Source organism: Diadema antillarum, unplaced genomic scaffold, assembly GCF_040938485.1.
Source record: "Diadema antillarum isolate AM-2024a unplaced genomic scaffold, OU_Dant_1.0 scf00000112, whole genome shotgun sequence".
In the NCBI taxonomy this organism is placed as follows: domain Eukaryota; kingdom Metazoa; phylum Echinodermata; class Echinoidea; order Diadematoida; family Diadematidae; genus Diadema; species Diadema antillarum.
The window spans coordinates 3120258-3126442 of record NW_027271001.1 but is presented as its reverse complement, the minus strand read 5'-3'; positions in this window follow the sequence as shown (position 1 = coordinate 3126442).

Sequence of the window (6185 nt, the reverse complement as noted above, 5' to 3'; positions counted from 1 at the left end):
ACTTCCCTGTCAGGCACCAACAAAACCTCCCGGAACAAATGCCAGGACTTGAGCCTTATGACATGCAACCAAAATGATCGCAACATGTCACACCATTCTTGCAATCTTTCCTCTATTGTTCAGGATGAACACACTTTATGCCCCTCACCAGGCTGTTGTCATGCAGCAACAAAACCATGACATGCATCGACAAAACCATCTGGAACAAACACCAAGATTTATGACCCTTTTTTAATATGAAACGCCCAGTGTTTCAGCAAACTCTTGTGACCCAGATGATAAGACGACATTTCCCTCCCTGAACGATGCCCATTTGTGCTGTTCCTATTGTTTTTCATTAAGCCTACAAAAAAAAAAAAAATGTGCAGATTTTGCTCTCTCTCCTCCCCCCCCCCCCCCCCCCCCCACTCTCTCTCTCTCTCACCTAAAGCAGATATCAAAACCATGGGAAGCCAAAATCTCATTTTTTCATCTTGCTTGAAACTCGGGAAAGTATAGTTCTGTAGTTCAGTATTTCATTTTCATGTTCTCACAAAGGAAAAAAAAAGAGTGATGTGAATGCTTTAAGTACTTGTCCAAATTTTTGACATCTTGAACATCGAAACTACACACGTGTATTGTCTCTCCTGAAATGAACGATTACTAGAAGTCTGTTTTGACTAAAAGATAACTATCTTCATAGCTTCCCAGACAACAAATTGAACTTGTTCGATGACATGGTTTTTCCCCTATTCTCCGAAGGACGTTGACACTTTCTGCCTCAAAAGAGCGACAGAATTAATCAAACGTGAAGAGATTTGCTTCTCAATAATCCATCGACTTTGATATTTACCAAAATGGCTTTCTAAAAATAACAAAATGTGATCGATCCTCTGAACAAAAAAAAAGTGACAAAAATCCTTCATGCCGATAATCGTAGCTGTTTCGAATAAAAGTTGGAAGTACTTGAGGTGAATTTCTTCCTATATGGATCTCAGTGGGTATACAGACTGCCAACATCTTTATATATATATATATATATATATATATATATATATATATATATAAGATAAGAAACTCCAAAATACTACCGCGAATGTAGATGCCCTCACTCCGCCAGTTCACTTCATGCATGGCTTGGCTGAGAGATGCAGAAACTCAAAGCAGCGGCACCGGGGTGCAGTTTATCATTACGTTTTACCGAACTGAGGTATCAAATGCCAAACATCCATTTCAACGCTTCTGCCGTGCAGCTATCCCCTCGATACAACTCTTTGCCATGTTTGTTGTCATCGTGATGGAAACCTTATCATCTAGGATGGCTCGTGAATCTCTCTTAACCTGCGACCTTCACTTTCTGCTGATGCAAACTGTGTCAATCTGAATTGTAGCCGTGGAAATAAAACCTTTTATATCCGGTACACGTTTCTATTAGAACAGGGAGGTGCGACTCACCTCCCTGATTAGAATAAGCAGTTATATAGTGCGTCACCACTCACCGAATCTCTAGCTGTTGCTAATTCAGCGCTAGGTTCTTTTTGTTTCTGATTTTATTTGTTGTTGTGGTTGTTTGTTGTTGTCATGGTAATCATCATCTTTTGACGTTTCTGCCATTGTAGACTTTCATCAGCTAAACAGAGGCGCAGCATTATGATGTCGTTCAAACCAAGCGCTGCCAGTTCCATTGATGTGTATGTACATAATTCGGATTTGACTGAGTTTTAAGTTTATTTGTGCTGTGGCAGCTAAAGAAGGGGAAAAACTGCACGCACTGTGAGTTCACTTGGACTTAAATGTCAACGAATTATACAGTCCAATGAAGTCAAGAAAACATTCGGTAAAATTTTTATTGCTTTTATTTTCAATAATGATGATTCATTGTATTTATGGTCACGCCGGTGATTTATTTGATGTAATTTTGTCAATAACAAGTTGTAGAAAATCATGCTTTGTCGATGTAAATTGATTCTTTGATTTGCCTATGAAGACTGTGTGAACTGTTGGCTTGCTGTAACTGGAGAAGTATCCCTGCTGGAAAGAACATTGTGAACACAGTGTGAAATCATTGTGAACACAGTGTGAAATCATTGTGAACACAGTGTGAAATCATTGTGAACACAGTGTGAAATCATTGTGAACACAGTGTGAAATCATTGTGAACACAGTGTGAAATCTTTTCACACTGTGTTTTAACATTGTGGGTCGTCAATTCACAGTGTGAAACAGAACACTACTATGTGAACACTGTGTGAAAAACCACACCACAGTGAACTTATTCTCTGTTAAATTCGACTGTTAAATTTCACATAGCCGACTATGTGAACAGACTGTGAGAAACTTTGGGACACTGTGTTATTCCTAGCAAGGACTTCTCTGTATAATTTTTTAATCTTAATAATAATTTATAATAATCTATAATTTTTTTAATCTTTCTCTATAATTTAGGGGAGAAAGGAGGTTAATGCGAAGTGAAAAAAAAAATCATTAATCTTATTAGCTCGTCTGATTGACTTCAATCACCAATTTCCCTGTATCTCCATACTAAAACGTGTTTGGTTCGCATTTACACTCCTCCGTTTTAGTGATAATTATGAGCCATGTTACCTTAAAGCAATTCTTTATCATGGTCCTGAAACATATGACACATCAGTGCCGTATATAAAGAGAGTCTGGCCAACTCGGTTGTCGGCTTATGAGTTTTGAAGCCTGTGATTGGTTAAAAGTGGTCCCGTGATATTTGCGGAGCCATGTCGTTACCAAAGTGCGCTCATACGCAGTGCCCATTGTTTACTACCCCTTATTTGGTAAGTTTTCATTATTACGTCTGAGCGTACACGCTAACCCTGTAACGCGTGTTAATACGCTGGGCAACGACATGGCGTCCAATTTGCGAGTTGGCCAGACTCTCTTCATATACGGCACTGATATGACATGACCATTCTTCCTTAGAGGGAGAGGGAGAGAAGAGGGAGAGAAGAGGTGACCTTCGCTCATAATTCTTAAATTGCAGGGGTATTATAACCAGGCTGTAACGAAAATATAATGGTAATTATGATTATATCAAAGGCACCGTAATTGACTGCACGAAAATATTTCGGGGTACTTTTTATTGTGGGGGGGGGGGGGGGGTCCATTTGCTGTCATGGCTGTTGCTATTTTGTCCCTGAGAAATTCATTTTTTCTCTTTTTTTTTGTGAGACGAGCCTTTCCATGTCCTCATTTCTCTCTCCTGATCGAAGTCTTCTTGTTGTTTCACACTTGCTTTCTCACTGAAATAATCAAGTGCCAGGGTCTTGTAGTTACTTTAGTTTCCTCATACAGAATGATCTTTGAAATCATGTTATCCATTCCGTAATGTTTTAGCTTATCGGGACAAATGTAATTCGAAGTCTTTATAAAGCCAGCAATATTCAAATCTGAAAAGAATGTTGTGTATCCGAGCTTTTAGCTATTTGTCTCATTGATGGACGCACAATGGGGCGCCGTTGTTTTATCTGTCATGTCTATGTAGTATGTACGCTTTTATGTGATCATGATTGTCGGGCCTGCTTTGTCGACACAGGCTTGTATATATACAGAGACACTCACGGAGCTGTATTTTGAGTTCATGTTGTCATGATGTCATGTCAAGTCATTTGTGTATACTGAAGCGATTGCCTATTTTGTATATTGTTATAATTATATCATACACTCACATGCCCACGTACTCACACACACACACACACACACACACGCACACACACACACACACACACACCAACACATGCACATATACAAATCCATATACACTCCATCACAGTCTATAGTACGAGATACCTGAAACTTCAGTGGCAATATATAGTACAGTGTTTCATGCATGGCTCATTTAATTTTGTGCATACTTTTACCATAGGACTGCTTCCGACAACCGAAAGGCTTGCTCCCGATTCTTTTACAATACGCTACAGGCAATTCATACAAAACGTATTTGATAGTTTTGATTCATAATGGCATTCACTGGCTGGACGTTAGGTCATATAGGGACAGTATGTATCCATGCATTTCAACCATCTGAAAGGAAAATCAAACGCTCTTTGGACCAAAACATAGTTCACGGAAGTAATGATATTATCACTCATAACTATCCATCATCATCATGTTGCTGGGAAATCCCCTCTTGCGCTTACAGGGCCAATTGTTTTTGCACACACTACCCCCCCCCCCCCCCCCAGAAAAAAAAATACGATTCATGAGTGGGAAGCTTCATAAACAAATGGAGAATGATCAGAGTATATACATTATATGATTATGATTGCCAATAAACTAGCCATGTCACAAAACCCTATTTCTATTTGTTTGCTTATCTGTGTACTTCAACGAGTAATTACATAATGTTACATTAGAAAATCGCTGAACGTAGTTTTACTGGAATATGAATTCAAGAATGGAAACGGTTATGAGGAGATTGTGCACGAAGAATATCTATATCGATTTATTACTACAATTCAACAGTGTCTAGTACCTCAAGCAAATGAATGCTAAATATACACTCACAGCAATTCGCTAGACATCACTGCAACTAATTCTATAATATCATCAGTACGAAGTAAACGCATTTTTTTTTTCAAAAGTGGCTTTTTTGGGGGGTCGATTTGGGCCACAGGTTTTTCAAAAAGAATTATGTCGGATTCTCTGTGAAATGTTCACATGTAAACATAATACATACATATTTACACCATCATAATGATGAACAAACTATTAAGAAACATCTGTTTCGTGACGTCATAAACATCCTTTAATCTCCATAATTCCCACAAACATTGTCTATTGGCTCTTGGCACTTCCAACATCTCTCTCAATTGACGATTACATAACAGAGTTCCCGGAATTTAGACAATTGTGCAGTAAACTTACAATCTCCTGTATTTTATGAAAAGCTCATCTTATAAAATCGCTCAACAGAATCATGTGAAAACACGTTACAGCATAATGAACATTATTTCAGCTAAAGAAAAAGAAAAAATTGAGCTCATATAAAAAATAAAACAAATGTATCACATCTCTTTGCCCCGGTCTTGTTCTGTTTTATATACAAGGTTCATTAACATGCGTTCAAACGTGTATATAAGATGTTTAGACATCTGTATTCAAATTGATATAATAATTAAATATGAATATCTGTATATGTTTATATTACAAAGAATATGTGGAATACACTAGTCTATTAATGTATCTATACATCATGGATGAAATCATTACAAATATGCAGGGCATTAATTCCTCTCCTTTCAGCCATCTTACAAGACCCTTAGCTATATCCTCATTAATGAGAAAAATGCGCCTTGGATGTTGAGAACGGAATGAAATAGGTCAAGCTCCATTGATCAAGTCAAATGGAAACAATCAAAGTTTCCTCTAATTAGAATAGAGAATAAATTCTTGGTAAATAGTAGTTAGTAAACAGTAAATTGTTCAACTTCCTTTGTTAAATGTACATGAATTAGATATCAGTAATGTCAAATGTTTGTGTATACTTCATCATATGAAATCACTTATAAGTTATTCATAATCATTATAGTATTCATGCAGTAAACCATTTATACATAGTTCAAAACTTTCTTACCATTTTTTTAAACTGGATTGTTTTTTTTTTTAAATACGGCCTTTCACTATCACATAACATCTTAACCTTACATTATCTTTTTTTTATTTTGTGTAATATCTAATCCAATTAAATATGGGGCTTAGGTAATCAACTTGCACACTTTTGTTACATTACATTCGGTTGCCATAAATTAGGGTTAACAGTCAAGTTTATGATATAATGTTGCATCATTGCAGTTGACAAGCACTATAAAAATGATTATTCAATATTTTGTAATCTTGCACGTAAAGTACAAAGTGAAAAATGAAGAAATTTCATGTGTTTCATAAATTCACACACGTAACAAATATACAAACTGCAAGCTGCCTTACCATCGACGCATGCGTTGTGGCAAAATGCATACATAAAATCAGTAACATCTGTTCGTCTGTGTGGAAAGTGCTTTCAGATCTGATTAACCCAAACTGTATAGGCAATCAAGTACCTTTTGGAGGTGCCATCACTGTATACATGTGCAAATTTTAACACACCTCATCTCTTTATGTGCCATGGTGGGAACCCCCTGTGTGCCACATTATTCTGAGACACCAATCCAGTTATACTTTTAGAAAACATTTCGTTT